We start from the raw sequence: 20397 nt of genomic DNA, 5'->3' as shown, positions 1-20397 counted from the left end.
ATTTGTTTTAGAAAACTCAAATGCTTGCTTATTAACTTACAATTACTATTTCACTAACTAGAGGAGTTTGTCCTATTGAGGCATCCCAAAACTAGTATGAGAAAATCATAAAGAAACAAAACCAGAAAAATCATAAAAAGTAACAGGAAGATTTGTTTGGTAAGCAAAGCAAAGAAAATGGATTGAAGACATCTTCTCCATGTGCCATTTAAAGATTTTTAAGGAATCTTTGTCTTCCACTGTAAGATCCTTGGTATTAGTGGTTCATATCTAGAACAGCTTCTACCTGGTGAGTGCTAAAGGGCTCCTGTTAAGATGGTTCTCGAGTTGGCAGGCTGAAGACATGTCATATGTATGCCCCAAATCCCTAATATATTAGGTGTATGTCCTAGCAATGCTAGAAGAAAAGAAGCATCCTGAGAAGTCTAGAAATCTGAGGAATTCTTAAAGGGCAGAAGGCTGAGGGAATGAGATTAAAGGTGGAAGTCAGAGTCCAGAAGCCCTGCATATCCTGCCCTTCCCCTGTAACCAGTGGAGATTGGCGGTGGTGAAGTAATGCAGCATTTACACACCGAGAATCTAGACAGCCATGAGCAAGCACATAACAGTCACCAAACATTAGCGGGAAATCATCATCATAAAAGAAACACCAAACTGAAGAAACTGAAAAGCTCACATTGGAGGATCCTTATAAGTAGAACATAAAGAAGACTTTAAGAGAAGTGAATTTATCCCTGAAAGGGATAAAAAGAGAATGCTGCACTCATGAAATAAGAAAAAAGAATGATTTTTATTTCCTAGACCTTGGAAATAAAACGTGATCCTTTAGTTAGAACCTTGTTAAAGGGTTGAGTAGCAGAACGGATACAACTAAAGGAAGTAAGTGAGCAGGATGAACGAGCCAAAGAATTGTCCTAGAATATAAAATAAGACAAAGAGATAGAAAGGCTGACAGAAAAGTGAATATAATAAGGAGGCTCATTTCAGAAGTTCCAGTGTTCATCTAGTAGGACTTCTAGGAGGAGACAGAGACAGTGGAGGAAGGAGCAAATAACCCAACAAAATAATGGGAGAAAATTTCCCAGAACGTAAGAAAAGCAAGAATTTGGGCCAGACGCGGTGGCTCAAGCCTGTAATCCCAGCACTTTGGGAGGCCGAGATGGCGGATCATGAGGTCAGGAGATCGAGACCATCCTGGCTAACACCGTGAAACCCTGTTTCTACTAAAAAAATACAAAAAACTAGCCGGGCGAGGTGGCGGGCGCCTGTAGCCCCAGCTACTCAGGAGGCTGAGGCAGGAGAATGGCGTAAACCCAGGAGGTGGAGCTTGCAGTGAGCTGAGATCCGGCCACTGCACTCTAGCCTGGGCGACAGAGCGAGACTCCGTCTCAAAAAAAATTTAAAAAAAAATAATAATAATTTTTAAAAAAAGCAAGAATTTGTAGATTGAAAGAGACCACTGAGTGCCCACTGTGAAGTTATGAATTTAAGAAGACTCAAATTGTACACATATAATGGAAGCTTCCAGAGAGAGAAAACTGGCCAGCCTATAAAGTATCAAGGATCAAGCGGGCATCAGAGTCTTCTGGCAACACACAAGAGGATGATAAAATAACATATTCAGAGTTCTGAAACAGCACAGTCCAGAACCCAGGAGTCTGTACCCACAGAAGCTATCCCTTAGGTATTAAGGGCAAATGAAGACATTTTTCAGGTGTAAAGGAATTCAATTTCTCACTCATAATCCCTATTTTATAGAATTATCAAAGGGATGTTTTCCAGAAAAATGAAAGGGGGGATCAAAAAGAATTGATGAGCAAAAAACCAGAAAATGCATTAGGTCAGTAACCGTCTGGAAGGTGAGCAGCTGCACGCTCTCAACAGCAGTGACATCTCTAGACACACGTAGAAACAGCCACCCAGAAGTTCTCATCCGTGCTGTGCTCTGATATCCATCGCAGTTGTCACCAGAAATCCAGTCCTCCAGATCATGCCCATCTTTAAGATGTCATCTGTATTCTGTCCTGAACATTCCCTGAATCGACCCCTCCCTATCCTCTCATTCTGTGTACACACTAGAACCCATTGGTTCCTTTCAGTTTCTGCTTCCTTGATGAATGATCCCTTTACCTTCTTGCCTTCTCTGAAATGGCCCAGTGGTTCCCTGGAAACACTGCCACCTGCCTCAGAAAAAGAGCCTCAGGCAGAGGCTCTTTTTTCTCCCATGCTTCACGTTCCCGAAGAGTGAGAGGTGAAGTAAATGTCTCCCTTGTAACCCATCATTGCTTACAAATTCTCTCTCTCTCCTGGATTTGCCATTGAGTTCAGTGGAAGTACAAAAGTATCCAAGCTAAGAAGGGTATGAGGAAATGAACAGAGAACAGAACCTTTGAAGTAAAAGTTGCAGCAGTTTCATTGGGTATGAGAGAATGCTGTGTGAATAAGTGGCTGAGCTGGGTGAAAGACAAAGTTGATTGGCTCTGAGAAGGTTGAAAAAATTGAGGCCAGGTTTGGATCATCTGTGGATGCTGAAGTCACTTGAAAGAGGAAAAAGGAAAACAAGAGCAAACCCCTCCCAAGCGCTGAAGTCGTCAGTCAGTGATACGGTTTGGATTAGTGTCCCACCCAAATCTCATGTCCAATTATAATCCCCAGTGTTAGAGGAGTTGCCTGGTGGGATCATGGGTGTGGACTTCCCCCTTGCTGTTTTCATGATAGTGAGTTCTCATGAGATTTGGTTGTTTAAAAGTGTGTGGCACCTCCCACTTCTGTCTCTTCCTCCTGTGCCACCCATGTAAGACGCGCTTGCGTCCCCTTCTGCCATGATTGAAAGTTTCTTGAGACCTTCCCAGCCATGCTTTCTGTACAACCTGCAGAACCATGAGGCAATTAAACTTCTTTTCTGTATAAATTATCCAGTCTCTGGTAGTTCTTGATAGCAGTGTGAGAACGGACTAATACAGTCAGTGACAGGGGATTGAGTGACTGGAGAAGTTAGTTGTGGCAGCAATAAGGAGGGGCAAAGGGCAGTAAAGCCTAATGGCCTGCGCCTCAAAGTTGCTCTGTGTTTGGCTAAGAAAAGAGGAGGGAGAGTTTGGAAGCAGCGACTCCACCATCCTTACAGTGCCAGTACCCGTGGATCCTGCCTGCCTTGTGGTACTGCCTGTGGCCACTGCTCCACCTTTGTGCCGGGCCTCACTCCCTCTCCCAGTGTCGTCATTCCTGCACTTAGTCCCTCTCACATTGCTGTCTTCTCCCTTTCAGCTGGATTATTCGCATCAGCGAGCAGATTCCACCGCCTCAGTAGGAAGTTCATTTCAACTGAGACAACATCCTTCAAAGGCTTAGAACAATGATACATTCATAAATTTTTTTTTAAAACTTGTGCATGTCAAAGACCGCCATAAACAAAGACAGCAAACCAGAAGAAAACTATTTGCAACTCAGAGCCAAACAAGGTGCAGATTTCCATAAGATCCCCTGCAAATCAGTAAACATGGGAACTGGACTTTTAAAGGGCAAGGGACCAAAAGCTCGCAAGAAAGGAAATACAAATGACTCTTACACATTAGAAAAGATGCTTAAATTTTGCAAATAAAAAGACAAATTTAAATGACAAGGATGTGCCATTTTTCACCTATTGGCAGAAATCCTAAAATAACACTGTTGTGACAAGGGTGTGGCTATCCATGTTTGTAGTGGCACAGGATTGCCATTGGCAGTCCAGCAGTAACCGCTGTTGAATAAATTATGGCTCTTCCCTACAATGGAATAACATGAAGCTTTAACAGAATGAGGACACGTTTTCTGTGCTGATCAGGAATGATCCCTGAAATACGTAGTAGATAATTGAAAAAGCTAGGAGCAGAATAGTGAAGGGGCATACAGCCATTTAAGTTGTTAAAGAGGCATATATGCATTGTTATATGTGCAGGAAAGGAAGAAGTGGAGGGCCTTCTCTTGGCTCAAGCCAAACTCTCTTTTCTGTTTTTGACCAGGTTGTGCTCAGGATCACTGCCTGTTCTTGCTGCTTACAATGTTCATCTCTCTCATTTCCATACTGCTCCCTACCTACCTCTCATCACTGAGCTCTCAACTGTCCCTTCTCAGAGAGGCCTCCCCAAGCACTCTAGCTGCAGCACAACTTCCCTGCCCCCTTAACTCGTGTGCCTGCCAGGGTCTAGCATCTTCACACAGGTTCCTGTGCTACCTGTCTGCACCACAAGGATTCTGCTCCTTGAGGGCAAAGTGTCTTGTTCTCTGCTGTATTTCCACCTCCTAGAACAGTGTGTCTGGCTCAGAGAAAGTGCTCAGTGTTTGCTTAATAAAAACTAAAATCCTAAGTGATAGTGATTCTGATGATGGTGGGAGGAAAGAAGACAAGAAAAAGGGCAGAGGGGCAGCTGCAATTTTTCCCCCACTTATTTGGGAGAGGCTTATATTAATTTCATTTAGATGATTTTCATCCCCTTCTAATTGTCTTCCCCCCAATTCTGTCATCATTTTGAAGTCAGTCATCTATTTTTTGTGTTAGATCAAGCCCCTACTATATCGTTGGTATTTTTTATTCTTGCTTGCAGAGCTTTATTTCCAAACACAAATGTAAGCTAAATATATGGAGATTTGTCACAAATGCTTATAGATCAAGTAGGAAATCAATTGAAGGGGAGATAGTCTATGAACTGTTAATGATTATGTATGCAGAAAATCTCTCTGGATGGACACATAAGAAACTGGTAACAGTGGTTGCCTTTGAGAAAAAATAATTTGGTGGGGAAGGAAACAGGTGGGAGATTTTTTTCAGTGGGTCCTTTTTTGATCATTTTGAATTTTGACCATGAGCATAAGCCAAATAAAGGTTTAAGTTATTTTTCCCCCCTAAGGGCAAAAGGGCACTGACAAGACATCTAACAAGTTACTGTGTCATGTTCTAATAGCTCAAACATGTAATTGTAAATCAAGATACCTGAGGGCATTTGAAGCCCAACCAGGAGGCAACTTACCACATTTATGAGCTGGCAAGACTAACCTGAAATAGAATGATCACAGGATTAGGTAGGTCCATGGACTGTAACCCACATGAAGAATAATTTTAGGGGTACATGAGCCATTTCTCTGCCTCCATACACATGCCCTTAGTCTATCAGTTGACCTGCCGAATAGATGTTTTGCTTTGTCTCCAGACTTTTCTTTTTCTTTTTTTCTTTTCTTTTCTTTTCTTTTTTTTTTTTTTTTTTTTTTTTTTTTTGAGGCAGAGTGTCTTGCTTTGTCATCCAGGCTGGAGTGCAGTGGTATGATCTCGGTTCACTGCAACCGCAACCTCCAGGGTTCAAACGATTCTTGTGCCTTAGCCTCCTAGGTAGCGGGGATTACAGGCATGTACCACCACACCTGACTAATTTTTGTGTTTTTAGTAGAGACTGGGTTTTGCCATGTTGGCCAGGCTGGTCCTGAACTCCTGACCTCCAGTTACCTGCCTCTGTCAGCCTCCCAAAGTGCTGGGATTACAGATGTGAGCCACTGCACCTGGCTTCTAGACTTCAATTTCACAAGGTTTAGCTTGTGCTTTGGTTTCTTCGTAAGTCTTGTCTTGACAGATTTCAACATGAATAGTAAAAGAGGGGCAAGGGGTTTATGCCTAAGTCACCTTTCTCCCTTCCTTCCTCCTTTATTCTGATAGAAACCTCCTGGCCGGGCGCGGTGGCTCAAGCCTGTAATCCCAGCACTTTGGGAGGCCGAGACGGGCGGATCATGAGGTCAGGAGATCGAGACCATCCTGGCTAACACGGTGAAACCCCGTCTCTACTAAAAAATACAAAAAACTAGCCGGGCGAAGTGGCGGGCGCCTGTAGTCCCAGCTACTTGGGAGGCTGAGGCAGGAGAATGGCGTGTACCCGGGAGGCGGAGCTTGCAGTGAGCTGAGATCCGGCCACTGCACTCCAGCCTGGGTGACAGAGCATGACTCCGTCTCAAAAAAAAAAAAAAAAAAAAAAAAAGAAACCTCCTCCACCCTCTGCACTGCCTCCTACTGATGGCTTCTGCTTGGTTCTAGGTCAGCTGGCCATCTAGTAGCCTATTTCTGGGGCTTGCATCCCAGGGAAGTGCAGATATTCTCTAGAGCACTTCGGGCTGGCCGGATTGTCTCGACAGGTGGGACTGCAGTTTTATCTTCATTAACCATCGTCTTTCCCGGTCCTTTTCACCCATTGTTTTAAAGGGTTTTGTTGTGATTAATTACAGAAGGGAAAAAAGGCAAACGTTTGCTTAGCTGCAGGGGGTAAGGTGCTGTGAGGAGGAGGCAAGTCAAGTCATGAATGTGTGGGAGGGGGTGGGGCTGGCAATGACTGGCCCTTGCAGATGATTGTGAGGTAGCTGGTATTTCCATACCTCTGTTGCACAAAGGCTCTGGCAGAACATTAATGATTAATAATGCTCACAGCCTCTCACAGAGTTACACTGCCCTCTCTGTGTCTCAGTCACTGAAGTAGAAAATGTGAAGGAGTGATATATCCAGGGTGGGGGCAGCCCACACAGCAGATGAATTAGGAGTGCAGCCCAGAAGTCTTGGCATCTTCACGCCTTGCTCTAACCACCATAACTTCCTTCCTTATTTTTGAATTGCTTGTGGAGAGAGCAAAAAAAGTAATGGGCTGTCTTAAAAACCAGAATGTGGTATGAAAGGCTTTACAGACTTCCTTCTTCATATTTTTTTACTTCCCTCTATTTCAAAAAATAACAACTTTCTGGTTTGATGACAATCTGTGGCATTTCAGGACTTCCCTTCCTAATTCTCATTTGACAGAGCCATTTCCTGGGATCAGCGTTGGCTCAGCAGCACAGCATATATCTGAAAGGGGCATCCATCAAATATTTTTGTCTTTTAAAATTTAGCCTGCAGTAAGTATAATGGTTCTGCATTTGCTAAGATAGAGAATTGGCTTCTAAAAGCAAATAGTTTAAAGAAGAAATGCTGATCGTTTTGTTTCTTCAAATCTGTAACATTACTACATTTTTCCTTGTTTGTTGACTTGGTAGCCATGCAAATAATTCTCCTCTGCCCATCGAAAGATGTCATTAAGCACATGAATAGGCCGGGCATGGTGGCTCATGCCTGTAATCCCAGCACTTTGGGAGGCCAAGGTGGGCAGATCATGAGGTCAGGAGATCGAGACCATCCTGGCTAACACGGTGAAACCCCATCTCTACTAAAAATACAAAAAATTAGCCAGGCGTGGCGGCCTGAGCCTGTAGTCCCAGCTACTCGGGAGGCTGAGGCAGGAGAATGACGTGAACCTGGGAGGCGGAGCTTGCAGTGAGCTGAGATCGTGCCACTGCACTCCAGCCTGGGTGAGAGAGCGAGACTCCGTCTCCAAAAAAAAAAAAAAAAATGTATATGAATAGGTTGGCTGGGCGCAGTGGCTCATGCCTGTAATCCCAGCACTTTGGGAGGCCAGAGCAGGCAGATCACCTGAGGTTAGGAGTTCGAGACCAGCCTGGCCAACATGGTGAAACCCCATCTCTACTAAAAATACAAAAATTAGCCAGGCATGGTGGCGGGCCTTTGTAATCCTAGCTACTCCAGAGGCTGAGGCAGGAGAATCACTTGAACGGGGAGGCGGAGGTTGCAGTGAGCCGAGATTGTGCCACTGCACTCCAGCCTGGGCGAAAGAGCGAGAGTCTGTCTCAAAAAAAAAAAAAAAAAAAAAAAAAAAAAACATGAATAGGCAAGCCACAGACAGAAAAAAAATTGTAAAATATATATCTGAAGTATGTTTATATAAATATATTTATATAGAATTGTAAATATATAAAGAATTTATATATTTTTTTATATATATATATAAAAATATATATAGAACTGACTTAGTAATAACAAAATATAGCCAACCTTTTTTTTCCTCCTCCCCCAAGACAGGGTTTTCTTGCTCTGTTGCCCAGGCTGTGGTCTACTTCTAAGTTTTCATCTGAAAGAAATGAAAACATCTCTACAAAAGCTATACAAGCCTGATAGTGTAAAACTGGAAACAACCAGGTGTCCATCGATAGGAGAATGGATCAACAAAGTGTGGCAATAACAAGGAACAACCCATTATACACACAACATGGATGAACTCAAAAACATTGTGCTGCATGAAAGAAATCAGACACAAAAGAAAAAATACCCTATTATTCCATCTATATAAAGTTCAAAACAAGGTAGAACTTACCTATGATGATAAAAGTCAGAATAGTCATTGCTGGAGGGTGGGGAATTGACTGGGAAGGGAACTTCTGTGATGGTGGAAATGTTCTGTATTTTGACTGTGGAGGGGTATACATTTGCCAAAACTGATGGAAGATAAACAGTACCTTTAATCCGTGAGTTTCAGGCTGGGCATGGTGGTTTACGCCTGTAATTTCAGCACTTTGGGAGGCCAAGGTGAGAGGTTTGCTTGAGTCCAGGAGTTTGAGACCAGCCTGGGCAACATAGCAAGACTCTGTCTCTACAAAAATAAAAATCAAAATTTTAAAAAATCTGTGCATTTCACTGTATGTAAGTTTTGATGCCAAGTCAAGGGAGGAGAGTACCCTGGGAAAGATGGAAATGACTGAGCCATTGGCCACTCATCCTTCTCCCCTGCTGTCAATGCACGAATCCTGATGTGGAGAGAGGGACACAAACTGCATTTAGCCCCCATTGGAACAGGGCAGGTGCAGAAGCAAGCAGCACCTTGTGGCAGAGGAGGCCTGTCCTGAATAGCTGTGAAATAAGTCCCATTGCCCATTGAAGTATCCCTGGTGAATAAGGCTCACATTTTTTTTTTTTTTTTTTTAATAATTGGAATTTGCTTCATTTTATCATAAGGACTGGCCTGTCTGCCTCAGAGGCAGCCTTCAGAATAATAGCAAATTGTGCTACTTGGACTCAGTGTACTTGGGGATGTACAGTGGAATGTACTTGGGGATGTATCATGTACAGTGTACTTGATAATTAGTAAAATGAAAGACATTCTCATTTACAAGAGTTGTAAACTCTTCATGTCTAGTTAACAGCATACAGAATTACCAAGAAATAAATATGATTCTGCATCAGCTTTTCCAATGGAAAAGAGCAATAAATTGAGTGTTTTTTAGAGAGTTCAAAACCAGCTGTAGAAGAAAAACTTCTCCATCCTGGCCTTCCCTCTGTCCTAAAGCCAGACTTTCATCATTTGTTTTTGTTTTTGTTTTTGTTTTGAGACAGAGTTTCACTCTCGTTGCCCAGGCTGGAGTGCACTGGTGCTATCTTGGTTCACTGCAACCTGCGCCTTCTGGGTTCAAGTGATTCTCCTGCTTCAGCCTCCCGAATAGCTGGGATTACAGGCATGTGCCACCACGCCTGGCTAATTTTTTTGTATTTTTAGTAGAGACAGGGTTTCACCGTGTTGGTCAGGCTGGTCTTGAACTCCTGACCTCAAGTGATCCACCCGCCTTTGCCTACTCCCAAAGTGCTGGGATTATGCACATGAGCCACCATCCCAGGCTGATCATTATTTTTGAAAACTAGCCTCAGGCTGTCTTAATGACTAGGTCCAGCTGACCTAAATTGAGTCCACAGCCTTGCCTGTTTCAGTTTATCTCCAAGCCATAATGTGTGGATAATTACTGAAGTGGTCATGTGGGTCATTGAGGAATATCAGGAACTTAAACAGTGGCCTTCAACCCTTAGTGTGCTGCTAGTGAAATGCAAATACTGGGACCCTGTTCCCTGAGAATCTTGGGGTCAGGGAAGTAACCCTAGAGTTTGCATTTCTAATAACCTTTGGGGATTCTAAAGCAAGTGGTTCTTAGCACTGAAAAACACTAAAAAATATAGCAGGTGTTTGGGGGAGAAGGAGGAAAGAGGAATTCATTCTTGGTATTTATCAGGGACTGTCAGGGGCCATAGCTCCCCAAAAACGGGAACCATGCTTACTCTCTGTATCCCTGGCATCAGCATGGTTGCTAGTACTGAGTAAGAATGTAAGACATTTTGAGTGAGTAAATTAATTAAAACAAATGGATAAATGACCTACACATAGGATGCTATCAAATACAACTCTCTTCAGGTACTTTGATGTTATAAAAAGGATTGCACATGTAGAAAATCTTTATTATGAATAAATAAGAAACATGTTAAGTGACAACAGTAGCAGAGATAAAACAGCACATGTTCAAAATTAGGGAAGTCAGTGAGGCAGGAGGATTGCTTGAGCTCAGGTGTTCAGGGGTGCTGTGAGTTACGATCATGCCACTGCACTCCAGCCTGATTACAGTGAGACCTTGTCTCTTAAAAAAAGAAGCAGCAGCAGCCAAGAGACTGATATTGATTAAGTCAAATTGGTTATCAGGGATTTTTTTTTAACATCAAAATCATGCAGATGCATAATTTGAAAAGTCAGAATGTACTATACAATTGCCTGACTCAGTCCAGGGTCCACTTGCCAGGGGCATTCACTTTAAACTCTTAGCTGTTTCTTCTGGTATTTTTGTCCATATTGTAAAATTCTGTGCTTAGGTTGGTCATGGTGGTTCATGCCTGTAATCCCAGTGCTTTGAGAGGCTGGGGCAGGTGGATCACCTGAGGTCAGGAGTTCGAGACCAGCCCAGTCAACATGGGGAAACCCTGTCTCCATTAAAAATACAAAAATTGGCCGGGCGCAGTGGCTGTCATGCCTGTAATCCCAGCACTTTGGGAGGCCAGGGCGGGTGGATCACCTGAGGTCAAGAGTTCGAGACCAGCCTGACCAACATAGAGAAACCCTGTCTCTACTAAAAATACAAAAAATTAGCCAGGCATGGTGGTGCATGCCTGTGATCCCAGCTACTCGGGAGGCTGAGGCAGGAGAATCGCCAGAACCCAGGAGGTGGAGGTTGCGGCGATCCGAGTTTGCGCCAGGGCATTCCAGCCTGGGCAACAAGAGCGAAACTCCATCTCAAAAAAAAAAAAAATTAGCTGGGCATGGTGGCATGTGCCTGTAATCCCAGCTACTCGGGAGGCTGAGGCAGGAGAATCGCTTGAATCCAGGAGGTGGAGGTTGCATTGAGCCAAGATCACACCACTACACTCTAGCCCAGGCAACAGAGTGAGAATTCGTCTCAAAAAAAAAAAAAAAAAAGGTGCTTATTGTACTGCTGTTTATTTATTTATCATTATTTATTGACTTCCTCTTCACTCTAGCTTTTTTTTTTTTTTTTTTTAAAGACAGAGTTTCATTCATATCACCCAGACTGAGGTGCAATGGCATGATCTTGGCTCACTGCACCCTCCGCCTCCAGGGTTCAAGCGAGTCTCCTGCTTCAGCCTCCTAAAGTAGCGGAGATTACAGGCACCTGCCACCACGCCCAGCTAATTTTTTTTTCTTTTTTTTTTTTTTTTGTATTTTTCTATGAAACAGGGTTTCACCATGTTGGCCAGGCTGGTCTCGAACTCCTGACCTCAGGCAATCCACCTGCCTTGGCCTCCCAAAGTGCCGGGATTGCAGGCGTGAGCCACCATGCCTGGCCATCGCTCTAGTTTTTAAAATGTACTAATTCCTGGCTCACACCTATAATCCCAGTGCTTTGGGAGTTCAAGGCAGGAGGATTGCCTGAGGCCAGGAGTTTGAGACCAGCCTGGGCAACATAGTGAGACCTCCGTCTCTTAAAAAGAAAAAAAAGGCCAGGCGCGGTGGCTCACGCCTGTAATCTCAGCACTTTGGGAGGCCAAGGCGAGTGGATCACCTGAGGTCAGGAGTTCGAGACCAGCCTGGCTAACATGGTGAAACCCCATCTGTACTAAAAATACACACAAAAAATTAAGCCGGGCGTGGTGGTGAGCACCTGTAATCCCAGCTACTTGGGAGGCTGAGGCAGGAGAATCGCTTGAACCCTAGAGGTAGAGGTTGCAGTGTGCCAAGAATGCTCCATTGCACTCCAACCTAGGTGACAAGAGTATTTTGACTCTGTCTCAAAATAATAATAATAATAATAATTTGGCATTGACCTGATTATCCGGTATTGTTCACTACTGAGCCATGGCATGGACTATTTTTATATTTCCTTTTATGTATATATGTGTATATTTGATTGGCTGGATGATTTTCTGTCCCTATCACAAATTTTTTTTCCAAACTCTTCAACAAAGCCATAAAATCCTTCCAAATACTCTTTCTACCATACTTTATATTCGACTATAGTCTATACTATTCTACTATATTCTATAATTTGTCAGTCCCATCCTTCCCCTTCTGTCCCATTTCCCATAACATCCCTCTGGAGCCTTCCATCCTCCTGCACAAGTCTGGGCTCTTTGTTCTCTTTGCTTTCTGTACAGCTGTTGTTCTGGGACTGCCTTTTTTTCCTCTTTGTGGAGCTCTGTTTCTTGGATTCCATGTCTTCCTCTTCCAGGTTTATTCCCCTGTTTTGATAGAACTCATCCTCTAATAACTTCCTCAGGAAAAGGTTTATGGGAGCTAAATTTTTGAAACTTTGCATGTCTGGAAATGATTTTTTTCTCCCTTCACATGTTATTTGTGGTTTTCTGGGTATAGCGTTATAGGTGGAAAATGCTTTCGTCAGTCTTCTAGCTTCTAATGTTGAGAAATCTGAAGCCATTTGGATGTCTTGAATCTGTATATATGACCTCATTTTACCCCTCTCTTTGGAAGATTTTAGGCTCTTCTTTTTACCCCTGACATTCCTACCAGGCACCATGGTCCCCAGCGGTAAGAAGCACCAGTTCCTTTTTGCATCTTTTTCCAGCTGCTGTTAGTCGCCTTACCTGTTCACTGTGCTTCCCAGCTCAGACCACTGAACGAGAGAGGAAGTTTGTGTCTGCATAATTCTCTTACCTTGCCATGGCAGGATGTGACAGCTTTAGGGAGTGGCCATCTTTTCTGCAGCTTAGCTTGCTGCCTGTAGCAAATTTGTACACCTAAATTAATTCTTTCTGGCAGATTCTGACAAGGAGTTGTTCAGTTGACTGAGTATTGAGTGAGATAATTGCTCCAATTATGTCCATCCACTGTTGTTTTTAGCTTCCAGAGTGGACTAAGGCATTGCTCTTGGCTGATAACGTGGTAGTGTACATGACTTTAAAACTAGCCCTCCAAAACCAAACAAACAAAAGCAACCCGGCTGCAGTGTAGCCAGTGACAAGGGGAAAAACTCATTTGGCACACCAGAGTCTTTCAGTAGATCCCCTGATTTGGTTGTTATAGAGCTTCATTTTCACGTAAAATGACTCCAATATCACTTTTTGATCATAAAAAGTCATAAAATGACTCCAATATCACAACATTCTGTTTTCATGGACCAAAAAACAAAGAAAAATTTGTCCAGACTTCTCCTTAATTCTGTTCCTTATTTGTTTGTCAACTAAGATATCTTATACCCTGTACCTCAGATTACGGTTTATGACAAAATCATTGAACATTCTGCAGGCTCTCATGAGAGGTGCCTAAGCCAGCCTAGGACAAATTCTAGGCTATTGACAGCCATTCAAGAATGTCTGTTGCAATTAATAAATGGTTCCCTGTGCTTGCTCTGAAATACTTAGTTTCCCTGTAGAAAACCTAGCTAGCTTGAGTAGCAACTAAGAGGTTAGCCAATGCGGAGTTGTTACTTTAATCAGTATCACTTCACTGGGATTTATGTGTGACGTTGATATGGTTTCCCAAGATCCATACATTCTTTCAACAAATATTTTTTGAGTGCCTACCAAGTGCCAGGCACCATGCCAGGTGCTTGGGTTATATCAGTGAACAAAATAGACATTTGTTCCAGCCATTGTAGAGTTTCCACTACAGCAGAGAAATAGACAGTAAAAGAATAAGCATAACAAATAAATCATGGGGTACATTAGAAAATGCTAAGTGTGATAGAGAAAAGACAATCAGAGGAGGGGAGGAGGATCAGGTATGTGGGATGAAGAGAGGAAGCTTGCAGTATTAAATGGGATGGTCAGCGTAAGCCTCATTGAGAAATGGAGATTTGACCAAAGACTTGAAGGAGGTCAGGAAGTTAGCCAAGGTGATAACTGGGCAGAGAGTCATTGGGGAGAAGGGGTAGCTTGAGGCAAGGCCTGTAAGGTGGATGCATGCTTGAAGGGGACTGTACAAGGGGCTGTACTAGGAGAGGGGGTCTGGGAGGTAAGGACTGGACAGATGTCCCCCACAACTAAGATGTGCAAGGCTATAAGCAGAGCAGAGTAGGGCACTCAAAGCTGTTGGGTATATATATAAAGCTGGAGTTAGAGTCTGGGCTGAAGGTAAGACATTTGGGGGTCATAGGCATACAAATAGTATTTAAACCATGGGACTGGATGCAGTCACCCAAAGAGTGGGTATAGATGGAGAAAAGTTCAAGGACTTTTTCCATGCTAGAAGACTCCCAGATGCCGTCAAAGAAGCTCAAATTAACAATCAGACAAGTCCAAATAGCAGGCCATTTTACAGGTAGGGGGACTATTTTTGATTAAAGGACATCAGCTTTTCTTGGCTTGAAATTTCTCAAAATTAAAAGTTTGTGGGGAAAGAAGCCATCTAAATTTAAAATACACTTTGCTGCCAAAGATGACTTAGCCTCAGAAAAAGAACAAGCAACTTCTAAGTCCCAGATCCACTAATCTTTCCTAGCAGCAGCAATTTTTTTTTTTTTTTTTTTTTTTTTTTTTTTTTTGAGACAAAGTCTCACTCTGTCACCCAGGATGTAGTGCAATAGCATGATCTCAACTCACTGCAACCTCCACCTCCCAGGTTCAAGTGATTCTCCTGCCTCAGACTCCTGAGTAGCTAGGATTACAGGCGCCTGCCACCACCACTCCTGGCTAATTTTTGTATTTTTAATAGAGACGGGGTTTCACCATGTTGGCCAGGCTGGTCTCAAACTCCTGACCTCAGGTGATCCACCTGCCTTGACCTCCTAAAGTGCTGGGATTACAGGCATGAGCCACTGTGCCTGGCCAGCAACAGCAATTTTTAAAATTTCTTTCTGGATTCTAGAGTGAGTTTTTTTCATAACATGAGGATAAGAGTGAGGACGACGGGAGGTATTGATGATCTGCTGTGCACCAGGCATTATGCTAAGTGCATTCACACACATCTCAGTGCCTATTGCCTTATTCTGGACTTCTCTATCCCACCTTGTCCCCGTGGCAAATTCTTTCTCATCCTTCAACTCTCAGACACCTCCCCCACCCTCTCTATAGCTTTCCCCATCTCAGACTCATGCTCTACTGCACTTCCTGTGTAGTGGTTTTCTCCTAATGTAATTGCTTGTTTGTGTATCTGTCTCTTGTGACTAAATTAAATGAGGGCAAGAAATCTGTCTATCTCCAGTGGCCAAAAAAGAGTCTGGCACACTGAAGGCACTCAAGGATAAGGGCTGAGTTGATGAATATCTCATTTAATCATCACCCTGCAAGATAGTTCTTATTATCTTCATTTTACTAATTGGTTACTTATTTGAGCCTCAGAGAAATTAACTTGCCCAGAGTAAAAATAAATACAGCCACACACCACTCGTGTGTTCATGGTGATGCTGGTGTTAACAAACCTACCGTGCTGCCAGTCATATAAAATAGAATAAACAGCTATGTTACTGTTTTATGTATTTATAGTGTACTTATTCTTCTTCTTCTTTTTTTTTTTTTTTTTTTTGAGACAGAGTTTCGCTCTTGTTGCCCAGGCTGGAGTGCAATGGCATGATCTCGGCTCACTGAAACTTCCACCTCCTGGGTTCAAGCAATTCTCCTTCCTCAACCTCTAGAGTAGCTGGGATTACAGGCACGTGCCACCAGGCCAGGCAAATTTGTATTTTTGGTAGAGATGGGGTTTCACCATGTTAGTCAGGCTGGTCTTGAATTCCTGACCTCAGGTGATCCACCTGCCTCAGCCTTCCCAAGTGCTGGGATTACAGGTGTGAACCACCGCACCGGCCCTATAGTATACTTTTAATTGTTATTTTAGAGTGTATTCCTTCTACTTGTTAAAAAAAAAAAAAGTTAACATAAAACAGCCTCAGGCAGGTCCTTCAGGAAGGATTCCATATGAAAGCATTGTTGTCATAGGGGATGGCAGCTCCAGACCTGTTGTTGCTCTTGAAGACTTTCCAATGGGACAAAGTAAGGAGGTGAAAGACAGTGATATTGATGATCCTGACCCTGTGTAGGCCTAGACTAATGTGTGTGTTTGTCTTAGTTTTCCTTTTTTTTTGTTAAAAAGTAAAAACAATGAAAACATTTTAAAATAGAAAAAACCTTATGGAAACAGGAGATAAAGTTTTTCTACAGCTGTGCTATGTTTTAAGCTAAGCATTACCACAAAACAGTCAAAAAGTTTTAAAAGGGCCGGGCGCGGTGGCTCAATCCTGTAATCCTAGCACTTTGGGAGGTCGAGACGGGCAGATCACGAGGTCAGGAAATCGAGACCATCCTGGCTAACACGGTAAAACTCCGTCTGTACTAAAAAATACAAAAAAAAAAAAAAAAACTAGCTGGGCGAGGTGGCGGCCGCCTGTAGTCCCAGCTACTCCGGAGGGTAAGGCAGGAGAATGGCGTGAACCTGGGAGGCGGAGCTTGCAGTGAGCTGAGATCCGGCCACTGCACTCCAGCCTGGGTGACAGAGCGAGACTCCGTCTCAAAAAAAAAAAAAAAAAAAAAGTTTCAAAAGGTTAAAAAATTTATAAAGTTACAGTAAGCTAAGGTTAAATTTTTATTGAAGAAAGAAAAAATGTTTTAAATAAATGTATTGTAGCCTAAGTGTACAGAGGTTATAAAATCCCACAGTAGTGTGCAGTAATGTCCTTGGCCTTGACATTCACTCACCACTCATTCACTGACTCACCCAGAGCAACTTCCAGTCCTGCAGGCTCCATTCATGGTAAACGTCCTATACAGCTGTACCATTTTTTTATCTTTTATGCACAGGTTAAGTATCCCTTACCCAAAATGCATGGGACCAGAAACATTTCAGATTTGGGATTTTTTTTTTTTTTTTAATATTTGTATTTTACTTAGTGGTTGAGCGTCCCAAATCTGGAAATTCAAAATTCGAAATGTTCCTCTGAGTGTCATGTCAGTGCCCAAAATGTTTTAGATTTTGGAACATTTTGGATTTCAGATTTTTGGGTTTAGGATGCTCAACTGTACCATATTTTTACTGTACCTTTTCTAGGTTTCGATGTGTTTAGGCACACAGATACTTACCATTGTGTTACAGTTGTCTACCGTATTTAGTACAGTAACATGCTATACAGATTGGTAGCCTAGGAGCAATCAACTTTACCATACAATGTAAGCGTGTAGTAAGCTATACTATCTAGGTTTGTGTAAGTATAGTCTATGATGTTGGCACAGCAATGAAGTCACCTAACACATTTCTCAGAACACAAGCAACACATGACTATAAATAAAAATTGATTAAGCAGAAGGGACAGGTTTCTACACTGACTGCAAAGCCACTGTACCCAAGTGCTTTAAAAACACAGATCCGAAATACTGTTGGTGATATCTGGGACTTCACTTTTCAAGCAATGCTCAGATATTCTAATATTCCTGTGTAAAAACTAGATTTCTGATTCTTCTTACAAAATGTATGCATGACCATCATGTAGAAAACAAATTAGGAAAGTTTAAATGTGTTTCCTATAGGAGGCTGTGATAGATACCAATTGAGAGATGTGTTGTTTCTTCTGGATGCTTATATATAATCTTAAATTTATGGTTTAAACAGGGGTGTCCAAGGGAGAAAATAAGACCAGTCATGGGTTCTTAGTTTCTATATCTGGGTGGGCCAATAAAGCCCCTTCCTCACCCCTCTTTTCCGCTTATCACTACAGACAGAAACTAAAAAACATGGCTTCAGGCTGCTAAAAGCCCAAAACAATAACAACAGAATAAGGCAAGTTGGACAAGGTTGGTTTAAAGTATTGCCTGAGAGAGGGGTAAATCTGTTGAAGCAGAAAGTAGTAGTTGCCAAGAGTTGGTTGGGGGAATGAAGAGTAACTGCTACTGGATATAAGGGGCTTTTTGGCAGTAGTGACAATTTTCTAAAATGAGATTGTGGTAATGAATATACTAAAAACCACTGAGTTGTACCATTTTAAATAGGTGAAATCTTTAGAATGTGGATTACATCTCAGTAAAGCTATTATAAAAGTATTAGCCAGACTGGGCGCTGTGGCTCACACCTGTAATTCCAGCACTTTGGGAGGCCGAGGTAGGAGGATCCCTTGAGCCCAGGAGTTCAGGATCAGCCTGAGCAACAGAGTGAGACCTTGTCTTATAATAATAATAATAATAATAATAAATTAAAATATTAAAGTATTAGCTGCTAGCTGAGTGAGGCATGATGACATGTGCCTGTGAGTCCCAGCTACTCAGGAAGCTGAGGCAGGAGGATGACTTGTGCCCAGGAGTTCAAAACCAGCAAGATCCCATCTCTTAAAAAAAAAAATGCTAGCTGAGAATAAGAAATAATAAGTCATCAGATTTTCCAGCATTCTTCCAGAGTACAAGTAAATTTAGTAGCTTATATTTAGGTTCTTGTTTCTCTTCATTCTTAGAGGGAACTCTTCCTTGGTGTGACTGAGGTCATGTTTTTGGATTTTGTTGTTTTATTTGCATGAGTCTCCCTCCTTTCAGTTGTTTCATTCACATGAGACCATCAGTGTCCCATATTCTGAGCCCCGTTCCTTCATCTGAACACTGAGAACAATGAACACGCTTATGCAATCCTTGCAGAGTTACCAGCTGAGCCTCTCTGTGACTGGAAGGCCATAACAAAGCCACTGGTACCCCAGGAGAGGGTGTTAGTCACACAGTCTCACAGTTTGGGGTGAGGAGCGCCAGGTCAGAGGCCTTGCTCTCACAGCAGGGAGATCGTGATGCCAAGTTTCCCAAAACAAATGAATAATACACAGGGAAGAATCAAGGAATAGAAGGGTCTGCCCTACTTTCGTTGATTGCACTTGATTTTTTTTCTTTTTTTAACTAGTATTCCTTCAGTCTATGCTGGCAGAGCCAGCCAGCTTTGTTTCAACAGACCTTCGTCTGCCAGCCAGTGAATGCTAAAGCATCTCTTTCAAACTTTTTGGCCTTCAATCATAGTTATACGTTTTACATTATGACCCAGTGTGAGTCATGGTCACATAAAAGCGCATGCTCCGAGGGGTTCTCAGAATGCAAAGAAACTGGACTTGTTCAAGGGTTTGTACATCACCTAGCAGTAGGGATGGGTGACATGAACCTTGGAGGACAAACTACATTTCTGAATGAAAAGGCTGTTTTAGCAACCCCTGGCTAGCAGATTAAGGAAAGAAACTCTACTTACTGTTTTTTCTTGCTCTAGAGATGGAGGATGGGAATTCTTTTTGATGGTCAGTGATGCCATGGGTAAAAATCTTTCATTTGTTAAAGAGAAACAATGTTGTGGTTTACAGATGGCTCAGCTGTGGTTAGCATCTATGAAAACCATTTCCTGTATGCAGTAAAAAGAAAGTTTTCTGCTTTCAGTATCAAACTACGTGAGAACGAATATTTCTTTGTTGAAATCCCTTGCATTGCCTTAGCGTAGTGACACTTAGGGCTCAAATGCTTAAGTAACCCCATTCTTGTGATCACCCTTGTATAGATTGCTTCCTAAGGGCTCTTTAAATCCTGGGTTGTGAGGGGTGGCACCACAGGGGGAACGCTGATGATGCCGTATCCCAGCTTAGTAAGGAGAGGTGGGAGCTGCCTCTGGAGGCAGAGAGGCAGATTGGGATCTGAGCCTCATTAAGTTTCCCATTGATGTTAGTAGAATTGTGGCCTGTAGGAAGCCAGAGATGCTACCCTGGCAACTGAATGAGCAAGCGATGTTGTGGATGCCACTGAGAAAATAGACTTGGGAGTCAGGACCCTAGCAGGAGTGCCAAGTGCTGAAAAATGACCTTCACCACTTCAGCCTCCTGTAATGCAAGGACCATAAAGCACGCTCCCCTCCAACCCCAGACGTAACTTTGAGGTGTCAAGAATCACAGCTGTGTCCAATGTCTATCTCTCGTCCTTATTTGGAATTTTGCATCCTTATTTAGTAGCAGTGAGAAGTTTGGGGCTGGGCATGGCGGCTCACACCTGTAATTCCAGCACTTTGGGAGGCCGAGGTAGGCAGATCACAAGGTCAAGAGATTGAGACCATCCTGGCCAACATGGTGAAACCCAGTCTCTACTAAAAATACAAAAAAATTAGCTGGGCATGGTGGCATGTGCCTGTAGTCCCAGCTACTCGGGGGTCTGAGGCAGGAGAATCGCTTGAACCCGGGAGGCAGAGGTTGCAGTGAGCTGAGATCGCGCCACTGCATTCCAGTTTGGCAACAGAGACTTCATCTCAAAAAAATAAATAAGTTTGGTATTGAGAGGGAGTAATTTTGCAAAATGTG

At 42.8% G+C, this 20397-nt stretch overlaps 2 protein-coding genes and 1 long non-coding RNA gene across 10 annotated transcripts in view; 2 read left to right on the top strand and 1 right to left on the bottom strand.

The window, feature by feature from the left end:
• The window catches only part of GABARAPL2 (GABA type A receptor associated protein like 2), a 625498-nt gene that overhangs the window by 253073 nt on the left and 352028 nt on the right, over window positions 1-20397 (bottom strand). The window lies entirely within an intron of this gene.
• Window positions 1-20397, top strand: part of CFDP1 (craniofacial development protein 1) — a 934470-nt gene that overhangs the window by 888758 nt on the left and 25315 nt on the right. The window lies entirely within an intron of this gene.
• On the top strand, window positions 6004-7993 carry LOC126943794 (uncharacterized). Its single transcript, XR_007721859.1, has 2 exons — window positions 6004-6897; window positions 7912-7993. It is a non-coding gene; the product is annotated as an uncharacterized LOC126943794 (long non-coding RNA).

This window comes from Macaca thibetana, chromosome 20 (assembly GCF_024542745.1).
Source record: "Macaca thibetana thibetana isolate TM-01 chromosome 20, ASM2454274v1, whole genome shotgun sequence".
Lineage (NCBI taxonomy): Eukaryota > Metazoa > Chordata > Mammalia > Primates > Cercopithecidae > Macaca > Macaca thibetana.
This window is presented reverse-complemented; position numbering and strand designations above follow the sequence as displayed.